General features: G+C 42.2%; 1 protein-coding gene and 1 pseudogene across 5 annotated transcripts in view; one reads left to right on the top strand and one right to left on the bottom strand.

The window, feature by feature from the left end:
- The window catches only part of LOC309652754 (elongation factor 1-alpha 1 pseudogene), a 33,555-nt pseudogene extending 16,475 nt beyond the window's left edge, over positions 1–17,080 (top strand). Inside the window, exon 2 of the transcript in view lies at positions 15,412–17,080. The product of the transcript in view is annotated as an elongation factor 1-alpha 1 pseudogene (transcript). The remainder of the gene's footprint in view (positions 1–15,411) is intronic.
- The window catches only part of AFF2 (ALF transcription elongation factor 2), a 486,511-nt gene that overhangs the window by 402,345 nt on the left and 63,824 nt on the right, over positions 1–20,342 (bottom strand). The gene's annotated exons all lie outside the window — the stretch shown is intronic.

The raw sequence follows: 20,342 nt of genomic DNA, 5'->3' as shown, positions 1-20,342 counted from the left end.
TGCAAATTTTCCAGAAGCAAAGAACATGAGAGAAACCAGGGTGATTTGAATACACTGAATTCTGTACTGCATAATCTTGCAATCAAATTTCAAAATAATGTGATAAAAAATTATACCCTGTGGAAATGTAATCACCTGCCACCAGTGATAAAGAAATAAAATCAAATGATATGTAACAATTATCTAAAACATAATGAACAGTCTATTTGCTAATTAAAGGGAAAACATATCATGTATTGTAATTACCATTCAATATTTAGTAATATAATTTCTCTATAGTTAACTTATGAGCCTTTTCGTGAATTAAATGCTGATGGAAAGGAGTGAAAACTGTGATAAATGCTTACCCCACAAATAAACAGCCTTTATTATTAATTATTCTTTCCATCAACCAATTACCACTCAAATTGTCAGAAAGCTAATTACAGAAGGAAAGCCAACTTGCAAAATCTATTTAGTGAGATTTTAATTCAATTCAACTACTATCTATTGAACCTGTTAGGCAAAATACTCAGTGCTGTTCAAGACAAAAGAAGTATGGCTCTCATTTACTGAGGGTCCTCGTGTCCTTCTCGTGTCCCAGGCACGGTGCTCAGCTACCAGGCACACACACACACACACACCCCCCAGTCCATCAGCACTATGCATGTATTCATTAATCTGCACGATATCCCAACAGAGGCAGGTAATGGTACTATCCATAAGGACTTCTGAGACCCTGTTTCATCATCTCTAAGATGGAAATAATAATGTGTACTTCTTAGCTTTTTGCTGAGGCTTAAATAACAAGGTAAATAAAAAGCATGGTCCAGTACCAGTAAATCATAGTTATTATTAGATATTAACAGGCGAGTAAAGGCTAAGGCCAAAGCCACCTAGCACTGAATTGTTCGGTCAACTTCACGAAGCACGGGGGCGGGGAAAAGCACCACCAATTCAGCCCACCACCCTCAGTCACATCCCCTTCCATGAACAGTTTGACCCAAACAAGAATAAACAAGTTGCCGGGCTACAGAACGAATCCCTGCGCTCCTATTATTAAGAGCGATTTCCAGGTCACTGAGTAGGATCAAAGCGACCAAACCCAGAGCTGTGGTCTTGGCTCAGTCTGTTGTGCCGCTGCCTAACTTTGGCTTTGTCAACACCAACACTTCTAGGGCTATTCAATCAGCTCCATTCACAAAGCCCTAACACTCCCCTTTGTCACCAGGGTGGGAGGGCCGGAAGTAATCTACATATCAGAAAATCAGGTTCATGTATGGTGAGAATTAAAGATATACTGTGGAGAATGAACAAGCTGTTTCAGATCACTGAATATTTTCATGAGTCATCAGGACACTATAGACATAGGTTACCCAATTTCAGGACTCAGACGATGATAAAATCCAGTTGTTGCTAAATCCTTACTGAACACAATTTATCCTTTCTTTGGATGATTCAGGTCATCATAAATCCCGATGCTGCTGTGGGAAATATAGATTGGGCTAAATCTCCTCTATCCTTCTGATATAACCTCTATATTTATTCTCTTAAAAGACTGTTGGCTTATCCTTTGTCTCCTCCTTATCAAGGCAGAGTACGCGATGCCAAGAGGGAAAAATCCAGCTCTAAGCTTTTCAGTTTGGATTCTATGCAATGAAAATTTGCCAAATAGTTTTAGTTTCAATTGTCAGATCAGAACGTGACAGCTAATACTGATTTTCTTGTTAAATTATGACTTTTCTTTCCCCTCAAATACACAAAATATTCCAACGTTTGGCACCCTTTAGTTTCACTTTCCAGAGGATAAAATTGCAAATCTCGACATTATTGAATCTGAACTTGTTTCCAGAACTGCAAAAAACACTAACGGTCCCCATGTGTGGAAATAAGAGAGATGGAAACCTTCCTCCCCACATGCTTTTTTTTTTTTAATGTAACTCATCATAACCCTGATGTTTAATTCCAACAGATTCTAATTTCCAGGTCATTCTTGGGGACAAAAATTTTGTCTTTATCACCATTTTAAACAGCACAAGGCTGCTATCGGCTTGCATTTCACAGACACACGCGTGACAAGCTATAGGCTAGCCTAGAATTTCAAGCTCCTTTCCATTCCACAGTCTTTCCCCCAGGCTCTTAGCTCACCGCACTCACTGCAAGCCTCCTTTATCTCGCTTGCTCCCCCTCTAGTGGAGGTGCTGGGGATCAGGGTCCCAGAGGCCTGTAGGAGGCTAAATGGCTGATCATCCAACTGGAAAGCCAGCAAACCACTGAGTGTTGACCGTCACTACTCACTGGCACAACACTGAAACCCTTCTGTGTACCTTTCTTCCGGAAGCTCTGTGACTCTTACCTAACTAGACTGATTAATGTGTTCCATTGTGATTTCCCTAACAAATTTTTCAGTCTGTCTGCTATTTATTATCACCATGCGGCAGCAATTCTAAATGCCAGTGATAAAATACTCCTCCCTGGAAAAAAAACTTGTGTTGGGCTAAGTTGTAAACAATGGATCTACCTACTCTTTCAATGAAACACCAATGAATGGTAAAGCTAGCAAGTGAAATTTTTTTTGGTAACAGCTTTACTGAGATATAGTTCGTAAAAATACAATTCACCATTTTAAAGAATGGACTTCAGTGGTTCTTGTATAGTCACAGAGATGTGCAATCAACGCCACTATCTAGTTCTAGAACATTCCATTACCCCCCCCCAAAAGAAATCCTGTACCTATTAGCAGTCACTCTCTATTCTGCCCTTCCCCCAACTCCTGGTAACCACTCCATGGATTTGCCTATTCTGGTTATTTTATATAAATGAAACTGTATAATTTATGACCCTTTGGGTCTGCCTTCTTCACTTAGCATAACATTTTCAAGGTTCATCCATGGTGCAGTATGTATCAATACTTCATTCACTTTTGTGGCTGGATAATATCCCATTGTATGGATAAAACATATTTTGTATATCCTTTCATCAGTTGATGGACATCTGGGTTGTTTCCAATTTGGGGCTATTGTGAATAATGCTGCTATGAACATTTGCGTGCAAAGTTTTGCGTGCACATGTGTTTTCAGTTCTCTTTGACATATACCTAGGAGTGGAATTGCTGGGTCATATGGTAACTCTATGTTTAACTTTTTGAGGAACTGCCTAACTTTTCCACAGTAGCTGCACCTTTTACACTCCTATCAGCAATGTATGCGGATTCCAATGTCTCCGCATCCTCACCAACACTTTTTAGTGTCTATCTTTTTACAGTATAGCCATCCTAGAGTGTGTGAAGTGGTATCTCATTGTGACTTTGATTTGCATTTCCCTGATGGCTAAGGATGTTGAACAATTTTTCATGTGTTTATTGGTCCTTGGTGTATCTTTTTTTGGAAAAACGTCTATTCAGAGGTTTTGCTCATTTTCAATTGGGTCTTTTTTCTTTTGATTATTGAGTTGTATCTGTTCTTTATATATGCTGGATACTAGTACCTTATCAGATACGTGATTTGCAAATATTTTCTCCCACTCTGCAAGATCTTTTCACTTTCTTGATGATGTTGTTTGAAGCTCCCTATCAACTTTTTAATTAAAATAATCGCTAATGCCTCAGGCTGAATAATATTTTTCACAGTTTCTAAAAGTGCCTCCTATATGTAGATGGACCTAGAGATATTAGTCCTACTACCACTGACCCTCTGACCCTGTGCTGATCCTTAGTTAGACTGGACCATAAATACTTTATCAGGTGTCCATCTGTCCTTAGGACAATGAACCTCCTCAAACTTCCCAGAAAGCTTTTTAGTGGCTTTAAAATGATCATGCTGCATTGTGAATGCCTGCTTTCGAGCAAGTAAACTCAGCGCTTTTTAAAAAAAATTGGTATTATTTGGCCAGGAGGATTTCGGTTAGCAGCTTTTCCCACGGGAATGCAGTATAGCTGTAAGACTTTTAGAAATCCTCTCTTTAATCAATACTACCTTTTACTTTACACTCCAAGACAGCTTTGCCATCTGGTTTCCCATTTAAATTAAATTTGTCCAAAAGTTTAAATTTTCTTGATATCATTCAGATCTAGTTAAGCTTACCAACCTAGACTAACTGCAGTGGGGGGCAGGGTAGAGGGCAATCCAGGCTGAATTCGTGACAAATCTGAGTTCTAGCATATTTGGAACACAATGCTGCACTAGCTACTCAGGCATGGTCATCGTGTCCATCTTTAAAGATCCACAGAAGCAAGGCCTCAGGTCAAGCGGCCTAACAGTAGGGCCTAGGCAACAATGAAGTAGCCCACAGGCTTGGAGTTGCTTTTTTGATCTAAGGCTTCATCTGGACCACAAGTATCAGAGGCACAGCTGCAAATAAACTTTTGGGATGAAAGCTTATTATGGGTTGAATTGTGTCTCCCCACCCCCGAAAAAAAAAAACAGATATGTCCGACTCCTAACTTCCAGTACCTCAGAATCTGACCATATCTGGAAACAGGATCTTTACAGAGGTGATCAAGTTAAGATGAGTTCATTAGGGTGGACCCTAATCCAATATGACTGGTGTCCTTAAAAAATGGGAATTTGAACACAGAGACAGGCATGCACAGGGGGAAATCCATGTGATGACACAGGAAGAAGTTGGTTATGTGAAAGACAGAGGATTGGCGTGATGCATCTACAAGCCAAGGAACATCTGAGGCTACCAGAAGCTCTTACCCTCGAGCCTTCAGAGGAAGCGTGGCCATACCAACACCTTGATTTCAAACTTCTAGCCTCCAGAGCCAGGAGACAAAACATTTCTGTTGTTCTAAGCCACAAATACAGTTTGTGGTGTTTTGTCACGGCAGCCTTAGGAAACTAATACACAACTCTAGGCCACCATGAAAAAGGAGAACTTTTGGTATCTCAGGTGGAAGGGTTGTCATGTCCTACAGTGGCCATCCAAGTCCCCTCGGCATCAGCAGAGTCAGTAGTAAAATCTTTGAAATGAAAAGGAACAATACATAGTATACATCCCACATTTCTTCTCTGAAGATGCGCATTTCTACTTTACTAAATGTTATGAAACTTCAAGTCTCATTCTGGCTGCGTATACGGTGTGTAATAAAGGAAGAGTAATGGTTGTCTGGGGCAAATTGATGAGTCTGTGAACTAAGTAAGTCAAGAAATCAGCGAAGAAATCATAACCGCCTCCTCACCCTAACTCATTCTTCATAAATAATGAGGATGTCTTATTGGGGGATATGAAATTTCATCATGAGCTTCTTGAAGGACATAACCATGTAGATATTGTGATGCTGTGTAACTAGCGGGGTTCAAAATAGGCTAAATGATGGTGACAATGACTGTCTGGAGATTATAAATCGCCACAAATATATGCTAGGCACTTCAGCTTGGTAGAAATTGTAAACAGTCTGCATCCTGATGCAGTCAAATTTAAGTCAAATACAATCGATCAAGTCGGTATTGGTATAAATTAATGAGGCCAGTTAAATAGAGGCGAGGATTCTTTCCATTTTACCTACAGTTATCCCTTTTTCATACATTGCCTGTGGGCTGATATTACACACAACGGTGTGGGAGAAAAAAATCACTGAAACAAATTTATTGAGACTTGTTTGGTAAGCATTACATTTTTAACTTTATTTCATGATATTGTCATTTATTCATTAGACAAACATTTATTGAGCCCTTATTATGTGTGCTAGGCAAACCGAGACCCACGCATGAATAAGAAGAGCTTCTGAATACTGGTGTCAGCCCCACAGGTCAAACACACACACAGGTCTCCAGAAAAGCTTTGGGTCTGTCATAGCAAATCTAAGGATTTTAAGTCTTAAATTCATAAAAGGACTTGAGAGATTTTGCACCCTCACTTTACTCCCAGGGGAAAAGAAGGTGAAATAAAATGTGTCTAGAAAATACAGGGTATTTCTCATTCCATGTATATCTCCCATTTAGGAAAGTTCGTTTACTTTTCTGCCAAAGTATATTTTAGCAAAACCTGAGTTCTCATTTAACAGCAGAAAGATGATGGCTGAAAGCTTGGTAAGAAAGAAATGCTCAGTATTAATCTGGTTACTTTGGGGGACGGGGGAAAGGAATATGACACATACTGTGTACCTCCTCTGTGCAGAGTTTTCTAGAATTCTCTTAAACCTTACAGAACCCTACGAGGGAGACACCCTTCTCCTCCCCCTCCTCCCCCTCCTCCCCCTCCTACTCCTCCCCCTCATCATCATCACCATCACCATCATTTGTATTATTACCATTTCATAGGTGAGGAAACTGAAGTTCAGAGAGGGGAAGTGACTTACCTGAGGTCACACAGCCAGTAAGAGGCCACTTCATACCCTTCCACATTGCAAAATGCTGCTTCCAAAGTACAGCTTCAAGGAAGTTATCCAGCTTTCAACACCTGCTCACTAAATGTAGTCTTGTACACTTGTCCCAGTATTTTATCAGTGACCATCTATTATGTTTATGACCTATAGACTCCTAAATACGTTCCTTTTATTTCATAATCCACTCCCCCCTCTGTCTTGTGTTCTCCAGTGATATATTTTAGATCTGAGGAAGTTTATATTTCAAAATGATTCATTCTGTTCTGCCAACTGCAAGGCAAGACTGCAATAAATGTTCTCTTGTTGATCAAGAGTGTGTATTTGTGAGCAGAAAGAAATACTATCTGAATTCACATCATGTTTTGGACCACCACCAACTAATACACTGACATGCCAATATACTGGATTGTTTACATACAAAGTAAATGTCAAACAAAGGGAAAACCCTTCTGTCAGTTACTAGATATTCCTCTTAGCTTCTGGGACATGTCAGATTGAAGCAAAATGCGCCTGCTTCATCCTGTCATTACATTTGACCTAAACTTCATTTAAAAGACTGGAGAAATCATTTTAAAGCCGTAGTATTGATTAGGCTTTAGAAAAGTATTTGCCTTGGAATTTGATTTAAGTCTTGCTCAACATTCACTTGTCAAGAAGGTAACAGCTTTACAAACGAAACCAAAAAGGAGGCATTTCATTCTAATTTCATTTGGAAAAAAAAAAAGATTTTATAGAAGTAGACAAATTGGAAGGGCAACAAATTATCCTACCACCCACAGCTCAAATGCCTGCTTTGGCCAGTTTATCAGTAATCTGGTCAGGACACGACCAGGACATTTACTGCTCGATGGCAAGGAGCACACTGAAAGGCCTGTTGACAGCTGATATTAGAGCTTTCCTTATGTTTACCTTTTTCTTCCTCTTTCAACAAGAGATTCCTGTTCAGAGCCTTTCTGGCTCTATGATGCTGAGCGACTGTGGACCGCAGCCCTACTCAGCCCACGGGGAAGCCGGGATTTCCAGCAAGATGTCCCCCACTGCCAGTGAGATCAAAGGGACACAGACAGAGGCTCCCCCGCTGATAGTGGGTCTTTAACTAGCCCTCCAGTGTGCTGGGGACCGCTGGGCTGGCCTTACTACCATGTACACATGAAAGAGCACCTCACTCCTCCTGATCGCTACTGGTTTCTATAGAAACAAGAAAGAATCTGTTCTTTTGCTAAAATTTTCCCCTAAAGCTTTTTCTAGCACTGTATAAAACATTTATTTTTTGCTATCACAGTCCTCTATTTAGAGCATCATTTAACCGATCAAAGAACAATGGGCTGAGTGAAGATGAACGTGTGCTCCGTGTTCAGAAACCAAATCTTAACGTGCATTAGGCAGCCGTGGTCAGTTCATCTCGCCTGGGTCACATTAGGACTCAAGTATTCTAGAGTAAATACTTGAAACAATGGTGTACCAGAGAGTGAGAAGGGGTCAACAAGGTATTTACTCCACCATGCGCTGACTTTCCCACTTCAGAATACTTCAGCAGTTACAGTATTTAAATGAACTCTGTCTCATCCGTGTCACCATAAATTATCCTTGAAAACTCCAGGGCTCCTGACCACAGGAACGTGAGTCACGGCCTTGACGCCTGTGTGGCTTTGCTTCGAGATAACAGCTGGGTTTCCCTGCTTCATTATCATGTGCCCTTCTCCAGGGACCACATTCGCTCAGGAGTTGCTAAGGCTAGTAAATATTGTATCTGTCCTCTTGTAATCACCAAGCAAACAGACTTGCCCTCCGTCACATAAAACCCCCAGAGCCGTTAGGTCATGAAAGAGGTATTGAACTAGGGCTGTGCTTAAAAACTAAGAATGGGAATCTCTGTGGCATAAATCAAGACTAAATCCGCTACATGGTTGCATGTGCCTAGTCTTCTGTCAGATTCCATTCATTTATTCCTGCCTCAATAAATATTGAGCGTCAACTATTTGCCAGTCATGGGGTTTCAAGCACTGCAGGTAAGGTGCAGCACTGAGCAATAGACACCGTCCCTCTCCACCCAGAGTTCATAGTCTAGCATGAGAGATAGGCATTAAACAAATAATCACACAATGAACTATGATTGTAAGAAGTCCTATGAAGCAGAAGTACCAAATGCCTAAGAAGGATTCTAATGTAGTCTAAGGGGTCACAGAGACACCTGAGTGTTTTGCTAGCACCTTGCTTATAAAACAGCTACAAAGTAAGGTTCCATTTCAGGTGAAATTTACTCAAAATTTGTGCGTGTTTTGCAAAATCGTGGAACTGTCAGCGATCTTGAGAGGTGAATGGCTTCAGGGGAAATTAACTTGAAACCTGTGCATGTTTTGCAAAATCACAGGACTGTCAGAAATCTTAAGAGGTAAACGTCTCAGCTCTTCAGAACAAATAGATGGTTTTCTCAATCTGGAGATTCTTAAGAATGAAGCCTCACAGACATCCTTGGTGGCTCCGCTGGTGTTTGAACATATTATAACTCTGGGAGTTCCTTCTTAGCTACCAAGATATCTAAAGGATCACACCATGAAGTAATTCACCCATAAGGTGGTCTTCAGCTGGGGAGGCGGGGAGGGGGGATGCAACTGCACTGAAATGCTGTATTTCGTGCTCTGAATCCAATACAGGCTGAGCACCAGAGTCTGAGGACTAACTCTCTACTCCTAAAGCACATATACAATAAAATAAATCCTTGGTATTCATGATGATCCAGTTTTGCCATTCACATAACCATTACCATTTTCACACTCTTCATTCTTTTTTCTTTTATTCTGAATCTGAACTTCTGGGACAAAGTTGGTCTCTGGTTAAAAAAGAGACACTTACAAATGTATATTGATAAAGAACATGAGCTTTAAAGTCATACACATTGGGTCTGAACCCTAACTGTACCACCTATTAGTGTATAAACTTGGGCAAATCATGTAACATTTTTAAGTCTTGGTTTCTTCTCTGTGAAATGGGGATGGTAATAACTCACGAGGTTGTTGCAACACACCTGAAAATGCACTTTTAACTGACATGTACTTTTATACATATTTTATAAATATGTATGTGTGTATACCTTCCTACCTTATTGCTACTGTGAAAAGAAATAAAGGAAACCTCATTTAACATGGAGTCAGGAAGCTCTGAAGGGGGAGCTTTCACGCACTACCACTCTGCCACTGGCAGACCTCAGCAGGAAAAAGTGTACCTTGCATTCCCCAACTGGAAGAAGCTTACTTTACACACCCGTGCAGCAGGAAGAAAGATTTTCTCTTTGCCTAGCAACAGCCCAGCCAATGAGAAACCACCACACTCAGCCAATGAGAAGCCAACACCACCCTGAACTCCTGCTCTACTCCAAAGCACTTTCATTTAAAACAGCCCCTCCCAACTTCCTCCTTTCCTCTATAAAAGAACGGTCCTCTTCTTTGTTCTCCAGGCTTGCCTATGGCTTGACACAGTTTGCTTGTCCTGATTGCAATTCCTCTGCTATTCTTAAGTAAACTAATTTTGCTGGTAAAATAACTAGCTTTTTTTTTTTTAAGGAATGTAGTTTATTTATTTATTTATTTATTTATGGTTGTGTTGGGTCTTCGTTTCTGTGCGAGGGCTCTCTCCAGCCGCGGCAAGTGGGGGCCACTCCTTATCGCGGTGCGCGGGCCCCTCACCATCGCGGCCTCTCTTGTTGTGGAGCACAGGCTCCAGACGTGCAGGCTCAGTAATTGTGGCTCACAGGCCCAGCCACTCCGCGGCATGTGGGATCCTCCCAGACCAGGGCTCGAACCCGTGTCCCCTGCACCGGCAGGCAGACTCTCAACCACTGCGCCACCAGGGAAGCCCCCAATAACTAGCTATTTTATTTTTTTTAATAGGATTTGGTTTTTTTAAAATAAATTTATTTATTTTATTTATTTGGCTGTGTTGGGTCTTCATTGCTGCGCGTGGGCATTCTCTAGTTGCGGCGAGCGGGGGGCTACTCTTCGTTGCGGTGCACGAGCTTCTCATTGCGGTGGCTTGTCTTGTTGCGGAGCACGGGCTCTAGGCACACGGGCTTCAGTAGTTGTGGCTCGCGGGCTCTAGAGCGCAGGCTCAGTAGTTATGGTGCACGGGCTTAGTCGCTCCGCGGCATGTGGGATCTTCCCAGACCAGGGCTCGAACCCGTGTCCCCTGCATTGGCAGGCAGATTCTTAACCACTGTGCCACCAGGGAAGTCCTGCTATTTTATGTTTAAGGTTGACATTTCATGGTGTCAGAAGTGGGATCCGGAGGTGCCACACACCACCCCCCAACAACAAACTAATGACTCCCAGAACTGTGTGAGGTATGCACTTGAGCCACATGCACTCTCTCCTTCTGTGAGTTATCTTTTTCTTTTGAGTTCAGTAAGCCTTCCCTTGGATCCAAACTCCCTTCCTTTGGTCAAGCTCTCTGACTTTATTTGGGAACTGTTTTTGTTTTTATGAAGGCATTGCCCTTTCTGGTGAGTATTCTTCTGTTTTCTAAACTTCTGAGTTTTGAGCAGTTGGATCCAACTCGGCTAAATTATCTCGGGAGTGTCCCGCTTTCGGGACCTCAGCTGGTTTTATGTTTAAAAACTATGGTCCCTCCTTATGCACATTTTAACTAAATGGACCAATTTGACCAAAAACAATTTAGAACTCCAGTGGCATTTATGGGGAACTTTTGACCTCCCCAAACTTGTTTTTCTCAGAACTAAATTAGAAGACCATGGCTCTAAAATTAAACAGACTGAATGGGATGCCTATTTTAATTAGTTCCTGGAGGCTTCCAAATTCATTCAAGACTCTAAAATCGCCTCTTTACAAAATATCATTTCTAAATTAACTGTGGCAAATAAACAATTGGAAAAAACCAAAAAGCTTCTGAGGTCTCCTTTTTCCCTCTCCCATCCTCTATGTCTCCAAGTACACAGCAGCCATCTTGTGCCAAGGCCCCACCTGGTGTCAGCTTCCTCTTTCCCTTCTGCACTGTCCCCATCTCCTCCTTTTAATCCTCTTGCTGAACTTCCCTTTTTCTCTGAACTTCTCCCCACTTTCTCCTCCCCTGAACCTATTAAAACCTGCCTCTTTAAATCAGGCCCTCTGAGGATCCAAATGCTAAACCCCTAATTTCTTATGTTCCCTGGACCAAAGCTGAACTACAAGCTATAGTCAGATTTTCCCAAAGTAACTGAGGATCCCCACAAATTTGCAGATGAATTTAATATGGACATTCAAACTTATCAGCCTGGTTTCTCTGACTTACATCAGCTAGTTCACATGCTTGTCAGTGAAGGTCAAGCCAAACAAACACTGGATAAAAACTGCTAATTGGGAAAATCCAGAAGAGTCCCTAGAAGTACAACCAGGAGACCAACCCTATGCTTTATTATATGATCAAACTCAGGGAATCGCCAGGCAACTCCAGTTGGCAACTTCTAGGGCTTTCCCAAAACCTACTGATTGGAATAAGATTCAGACTTGCACTCAGAAACCCAAATGAACCTCTGCACAACTATTACAGTCAACTCCAAATTATTTTTAAGGACAATTCTGGTCTATGGATGTTGAATCCACTCAGGTAGCCTTTAACTCTATGTTCATTAACGGGCTGAACCAGGATCTTTCTCTTCCAGTTAAAAGAGGATGGAATGGGGAACTACATCCATCCAAATGTAGTTAATTTAGCAAACCAGCTCACCTGCACCCTGTATGATTCAACTAAAAGGAAGACCACTAAAATCCTCAATTTTAAACTCCAACAAATGGAGGTCTCTAAAGAAACAAAAACAAACCCTCCTGGTCTCTGCCATTATTGCAAAAAGCCAGGACATTGGAAGGAAGATTGTTACAAGCTTAAGCACGCCAGACACCTTCAGCCCTCTAACCAGCCTTTCCAATGCCCCCCTAACCCCCAGTGATGGGGCTCTGAGGAACTACAGGGGCTCTTCCAAATCCTCCCTCTTAATCGGCTTGAAAAAACCACTCTCCAGATTGGGAATGAATCTCTCTATGACCTTATTGACACCAGAGCTACACTCTCAGTGCTCAACCCCACTGTTATTAAACAGCCCCTACCTCAGAGTACTAAAAGGGTTCAAATAGTGGGGATCCCAAATAAAGCTCATCAGGTTCCTGTTTCTAAACCTATCCCCTTTGATTTAGGCCCTCTAAGAGATACCCACCCTTTGCTCCTTAGTTCCTCCATCACTATTCATTTACTGGGCTGAGATTTCTTAGAAAAATATCATGCTAGAATTTCTTTCTCCCAGAAAGGGAGAGTTCTAGAATTTGATAGCAGCAACCAAAACAGCCACCTACTGAGCAAATCAAATGACCCTTCAACATCTTTTATTTGCTCCATCTCTGATGGCACAGGAGCTAATTCTAAGGAAACTAATCATTTGTCCCTATAAGATCAGCTGCCACCCTCCTTATGGGCAAAATCCTCAACTGATATTGGCAGAATCCTCCTATTAAGATGCAAATAGATCCCTCAAAGCCTCTCCCTGGAATTAAGCAATACCCCATAAATAAAGAGGCCCTCCAGGGCACTAAGCCAATAATAGATGATTATAAGACCCAGGGCCTCATTATCTGGTGCACTAGTCCCTGCAACATCCCTATTTTACCTGAAAAGAAACCCAATGACCAAGGATGGAGATTTGTCCAAGACCACCAAGCCATAAACTATACTGTCATCCCTTGTCACCCTGTTGTTCCCAATTCCCATACTTTTTTAGCTTCATGCCCACCAAAAGCAAATTTCTCACTGTGAGTGATTTACATAGCACCTTCTTTAGCATCCCTACAGATAATGCTAATCAATACCTCTTTTCCTTTATTTGGGAAGGACAACAGTATACCTGGACAGTAATGACCCAAGATTTTACCAAAAATCCTTCTTACATCTCACAAATCTCAAAAGCGGATTTAGATGATATAAAATGTTCTGGAGGCTCTACTTTATTACAATATGTAGATGGCTTGCTTCTCTGCTCCCCTTCCCAGGTCTTTTTTCAGGAAGACAGCACCCACCTATTGAAGCTTTTAGCCTCAAAGGGACATACAGTTTCTAAGGAGAAACGGCTGTTTGTTCAAACCCAAGTTCATTATTTTGGGCACCTGATCGTGGAAAAAGGGCTGGGCACCTAGACCCAGATAAGCTTCATAGCATCCTGAACTTCCCAAAGCCCAAAAGCAAAGTCAATTATGAGGTTTTCTTGGGTTGGCTGGTGATTGTTAGAGCTGGATTCTGAACTTTTCTCTCATGGCCCAGCCTCTATATGCCTTACTAAAGAACAGCAAACCTGACCCTTACTACTTGGAAAGATCTGGATGACCCAGCTTTTAATACCTTAAAGGAAAGCTTGATAAATCCTCCTGCCCTTGGACATCCTAATTATCAACTTCCCCTCTTCCTCTTTACATTGGAGAAGGAGACAAGTACTCTCGGAGTAGTCACCCAAAAACATGGGGATCACCATCGCCCCATAAGGTACTACAGTCAGCAGATAGACACTGTGGTATGAGGATACCCCTCCTTACCTCAGAGCCATTTCTGCCACTTTCCTTTTACTTAAGGCCACCAAAGAGATAGTCATGGGATCCCCCCTCACCAATTTTGTACCCCATGCAGTAGAGCCCTCCTGAATTCTCATCACACCAACACACTTCGGCCAGTCATCTCACTTCCTATGAAATCCTCATGGCAATCACTCCTCATATAACTCTTTCTCACTGTGATAACCTTAACCCTGCCACCTTCTTCCCTTCTCTAGGGACAACACTCCTCATGACTGACTCTGACAGATCACCTTTGGCCTCCTCACGATGATTTACAGGAAACTCCTGTCACCAATGCTGAGTTTTCATGGCTTACCAATGGTTCTTAAAGAAAGAAAATGGTAAATATTGTGCTGGATATGCAGTTGCAACTCCTTTTAAAGTCATCAAGGTGGCACCTTTGCCTGTGGCCACCTCGGCCCAACAGGCTGAATTATATGATCTTACTTGGGCCTCCATTTCAGCAAAGGGCAAAACTGAAGACAATAGATATGCCTTTGGAGTAGCTCATGACTTAATGTTATGGAAACAGCAAGGTCTCTTTATTTCTAAAGGGACTAAAATTTAAAATGGCTCTTATGTCCAGGATTTATTAGATGCCACACTCTTGCCAGCAACTTTAGCTATTATTAAGGTCCCTGGGCATTCCAAACTTGACTCCCTGGAAGCTAAAGGAAACCACATTGCTGACATTTCTGCCAAGAATGTTGCCCTCAAAGGAACGAAAAATCAAACCTCTGTCATGTCCAAAGGGATGTTCCCCCAAATAATAACCTACAGAAATTGGTTAGAGAAGCCCAAGAATTGGCTCCAGAAAAGGAAACACAAGATTGGAAATTTAGTAACTGTTCATTCGATAAAAAGGGAGAACTCTGGTTTGGGCCAAATAACAATCCAGCCTAGCCAGGGACTCTAAAATTCCCATTACTGACTACTGTATACGCATTAAACCATTGGTCTGCAGATAAAATGATAATGTTTATGAATCAATACTGGTGAGGAGATATCAATAAGGCCACAAAAAGTGCCTACTCTGCTTGCCCCACCTGCCCAAAATATAATTCAGGAAAACCTGTTTGCAGTGCTCCGGAGCACTTTAAATTGCCCAATGGACCACTGGAGGTTTGGGAGATGGATTTTATTCAATTTCCCCCATCTCATGGATATAAATATGTTTCAGTCATGGTTTGTATGTTTTCCCACTGGGTCTAAGCCTTTCTGTGTAGACAAGCTACTGCCTCTTCTGTGGCTAAAATTTAGGAAAGATTAGGAAAGATTATCCTTACCCTCAGGAACCTTCCCTCTTGAGCTCCATAGCAACCAGGGAACCCAATTTACTGGTCAAATATTACAGCAAGTCTGTGTTGTTTGGCCAGTCCTAACGCATTTTCACTGTGCTTCCCACCCTCAATCCTCAGGGCTGGTCCAATGCACTAACAGCAACATTAAGACTCAATTTGTGCTTTTTCGCAACGGGTTTGCCACCAGGACACAGGTGTCATGAAAACCACCGCTAAACCTAAGCAAAACTGGGAAAGGAGAAGACCCACATCAACATCGTTGTCATTGGACACATAGATTCGGGGGAGTCTACCACTACTAGCCATCTGATGTACAAATGTGGTGGGATCGACAAGAGAACCACTGAAAAGTTCGAGAAGGAGGTTGCCGAGATGGGAAAGGGCTCCTTCAAGTATGCCTGGGTCCTGGACAAACTGAAAGCCGAACGTGAGCATGGTATCACCATTGATATCTCCCTCTGGAAATTCGAGACCAGCAAGTACTATGTGACCATCATTGATGCCCCAGGACACAGAGACTTCATCAAAAACATGATTACAGGCACATCCCAGGCTGACTGTGCTGTCCTGATTGTTGCTGCTGGTGCTGGTGAATTTGAAGCAGGTGTTTCCAAGAATGGGCAGGCCCCTGAGCATGCCCTTCTGGCCTACACTCTTGGTGTGAAACAGCTAATTGTTGGAGTTAACAAAATGGATTCCACTGAGCCACCCTACAGCCGGAAGAGATACGAGGAAACTGTTAAGGAATTCAGCACCTCCATTAAGAAAATTGGCTACAACCCCAACACAGTGGCATTTGTGCCAATTTCTGGCTGGAATGGTGACAACATGCTGGAGCCCAGTGCTAACATGCTGTGGCTCAAGGGATGGAAAGTCACCCGAAAAGATGGCAATGCCAGTGGAACCACACTGCTTGAAGCTCTGGATTGCATCCTGCCACCAACTCGCCCAACTGACAAGCCCTTGCGTTTGCCCCTCCTGGACGTCTACAAAATTGGTGGTACTGGCACTGTCCCTGTGGGTCAAGTGGAGACTGATGTTCTCAAACCTGGCATGGTGGTCACCTTTGCTCCAGTCAACGTGACAACTGAAGTGAAGTCTGCTGAAATGCACCATGAAGCTTTGAGTGAAGCCCTTCCTGGGGACAATGTGGGCTTCAATGTCAAGAACGTGTCTGTCAAAGATGTTCATCGTGGCAATGTGGCTGGTGACAGCAAAAATGACCCACCGATGGAAGCAGCTGGCTTCACAGCTCAGGTGGTTATCTTGAACCATCCAGGCCAAATCAGTGCTGGATATGCACCTGTGCTGGACTGTCACACAGCTCACATTGCCTGCAAGTTTGCTGAACTGAAGGAGAAGATAGATCGTCGTTCTGGGAAAAAGCTGGAAGATGGCCCCAAATTCTTGAAATCTGGTGATGCTGCCATCGTTGATATGGTTCCTGGCAAACCCATGTGTGTTGAGAGCTTCTCTGACTATCCTCCTCTGGACCCTTTTGCTGTTGGTGACATGAGACAGACGGTTGCTGTGGGTGTCATCAAAGCAGTGGACAAGAAGGGAGCTGGAGCTGGCAAGGTCACCAAGTCTGCCCAGAAAGCTCAGAACGCTAAATGAATATTATCCCCGATACCTGCCACCCCAGTCTTAATCAGTGGTGGAAGAACGGTCTCAGAACTGTTTGTCTCAATTGGCCATTTAAGTGTAATAGCAAAAGACTGGTTAACGATAACAATGCATCGTAAAACCTTCAGAAGGAAAGGAGAATGTTTTGTGGACCATTTATTTTGTGTGTGGCAGTTGTAAGTTATTAGTTTTTAAAACCAATACTTTTTAATGGAAACAACTTGACCAAAAATCGGTCAGAGAATTTGAGACCCATTAAAAAAGTTTAATGAAAAAAAAAAAGACGCAATTTGCAAAATTTGTAGAAACCCTTCCATTTGTAGTATCCTGGCCAAAGGCACTGCCATTAGTCCTTCTAAATCTCATGTCTAAACCCTTTTAGAACCGATAAACTCTCACTCTGAGATAATCACAGGATGCCCAATACACCTGGCTCCTGCTTCTTTTGATCACAACTGATAAAAGGAGATCATCCTTCAAAATTATAAAGGCTTCATTGCTTCTGTTGAAAATAGCCATGCTCTAGTAGAGCAATCTTTTCTCAGTGTCTCCCATCTTCTCTGGAGACGAAGACTTTAAACACCATTCCTTACCATCTGGAGATTTCACCTATTGGACAAGACACCTCCAGAAAGAGTCCCTTCAAGCTCACTGGAAAGGCCCCTATCAGGTACCATTAACCAACCCTTGTGTTGCCAAACTCCAAGGAATAGACTCTTGGATTCATGTGTCACATCTAAAGAAAACACCAAACCCTGGCTGGACCTGCACACAAACTGGTGACCTGAAAATAAACATTTTCAGGAACTGAAGTGGACACAGCCTCTGAAGGAGACAGCTTTCCCAACATAACCAGACCAGGCCTGTATACCTTTTCTCACTGTTGCTTCTTACCCTATTTTCTCCTTCTCTTTATTGGAAAGACAATACTCTTATCTGCATTTCCCAATCTCCTGAGAAAGGAGGAAACCTTTCTGACTGTTGGATCTGTCACCAGAAACTCTGATCCGTTCACGGTGCTGGAGATCCCTTGGTTTTACCTGTAACCAATTTCTCTTTAGTCCCAAATGCCACTGTCAGTTATACTCACAAGCCTACTGGTGTTAACTATCTGGTTAGGCTGTTACAGCCAGGTGTTCCCACACCTTGTTTCAAACATTCTCCAACCGTAACCATACTAGCTCAGCTCAACACCTCCACCTTGGCACTCTTTTTCTTATTCAAATACGATCCATTACCCTGCACCCAAGAGAAATGCAAACAAGCTAACTCCTCTTTTCAAGGCTTTTAGAAAAGACTTCTCTAGGCTGGGATGGTACCTTACAGAATGTCATCCCAATTCCTCTGACCCCAGGCTTGAATATGTCAATCAGGAAATTCCAGCCAACAAAGCTATCAATAACCGTATGTTAGCTGGAATCCTCTGTGCTACACCTGGCTTTATTTTTGCCTGTGGTGGTTGGCATTTCTCATGGGCGTATGGATGTTTAGATAGCTGGTGAACTGGAGATCAATGCTTATTGGGATATTTAACTGTCCCAGTCACCATTCATAACAAATCAGAAGCCTCTCATTGGTCCTCCGCATTAAAGCTCCATGGCCACTTTAAATGGGAACTTCTAGGAGGCACACATGACTCCAGGTTTGCCCCAGAGGGAAAGCCCTTCTCCCATGGATCCAAGTAAATGCCAGTGAATGCAGGATCAGAAATCTCTTCCTAACATTAGGTTAGCTAGCCAACTCCACAGCCAAGGCAGTGGCAGCCCCCAAATGATCACTTGACTCGTTGGCTAAAGTAGTTTTGGACAATTGTACAGCCCTTTGATTATCTACTTGCTGAACAGGAGGTGTCTGTGTAATAGCAAATACCACCTGTTGCTCACAGATAAATGCTTCTGGTGAGGTAGATATTCAACCACACAAGATCAAGGAACAAGCACACTGGTTACAAAAAACTTTCACCTAACTCTCCATGGTCCTTTGACTTGTTCAGTTGGCTACCTTCAGGCCTAGGTAAATGGTTTAGAACAATCATACAACTTGGATTTGTCATGTTAATTTTCATTCTGTTTTGCATAATTATTTTTTAACTTTATAGCTATTGCCTGTCAAATCTCTGCAGAAGTGATGCACCAAATTGAGCGATGTTAGCTCAGTGCTTCAAAATGACCTCCAACACTTATGACTTTGATAAGATACAGACTTTAAGTGACAGGTGCCTGAGAGTTCTCCCTCCTACCCTTTCTTGTTACTCAAATGTAGCCTCAGTGGTTTCCATTCTGTGTACTTCTTGTCAGACGAGGGACATGACAACCAGAAAAGGTCCTTCCTGGAACCAAGGGGCAAACCCACCAAAACCTGACTGATCAGCAATGCTTTAAAGGAAAGATCTTGATCAAAAGGGGAAACGTAAAAATAAATAAAGGAAACCTCATTCTGGGATCGATATGTACACACTGCTATATTTAAAATGGATAACCAACAAGGGCCTACTGTATAGCACAGGGAACTCTGCTCAATGTTATGTGGCAGCCTGGATGGGAGGGGAGTTTGGGGGAGAATGGATACATGCATATGTATGGCTGAGTCCCTTTGCTGTGCACCTGAAACTATCACAACACTGTTAATCGGCTATATTCCAATAACAAATAAGAAGTTTTAAAAAATGCAGTTATAGGAGTAGAGCATGTAGCAGGGAGCCTAGTATATAGTAATAATAATAACTAATTAAAGTGAAAAAAAAAATAAAATAAAATGGAGTCAGGAAGCCCCGAAGGGGGAGCTCTCATGCACTACCACTCTCTGCCACTTGCAGACCCCAGCAAGAAGTGTACCTTGCATTCCCCAACTGGAAGAAGCTTACTTTACACACCCCAGCAGGAGGAAGAAAGATTTTCTCCTTGCCTAGCAACAGCCCAGCCAATGAGAAACCACCACAGTCAGCCAATGAGAAGCTTCCACCACCCTGAACTCCTACTCTCCTCCAATGAATTTTGTTCAAAACAGCCCCTCCCAACTGCCTCCTTTCCTCTATAAACAAAGGCTCCTTTCCTTAGTTCTCTGGACTTGCTTATAGCTTGCCATAGTTTGCTTGTCCCAAATTGCAATTCCTCTGTGATTCCTGAATAAATTCATTTTGCTGGTAAAATAACTGGCAATTTTATTTTTAAGGTTGACACTACAAACATCCAACCTACCTTACTGATGTATAAACACATCTATCTATTATATATCTATATATCTATATCTATATCTATATCTGTATCTATATATATATACACTTCTGACAGCCTTGCTGCTCTTTTTATCCCCAGGGTTGAGCTCTGAACCCAAAACGTAGTTGTTATGCAACAAATGGTTATTGGGAGAAGGGAGAATAGAAATAAAAGTACATTTTAGAGTTAAAAAATATGGAGGTTCTGTGTTAACATGCTATTTTCAAAGACATGTTAACTGGGTTGACAAGGGTTTCTAATTGTACTTTTCCAATAAGTTTGAACCCAATTCTTCTGTTGACTCTGAGCAACA

The sequence above is a fragment of the Balaenoptera physalus genome, assembly GCF_965194825.1.
Source record: "Balaenoptera physalus genome assembly, chromosome: X".
In the NCBI taxonomy this organism is placed as follows: Eukaryota; Metazoa; Chordata; class Mammalia; order Artiodactyla; family Balaenopteridae; genus Balaenoptera; species Balaenoptera physalus.
This window is presented reverse-complemented; position numbering and strand designations above follow the sequence as displayed.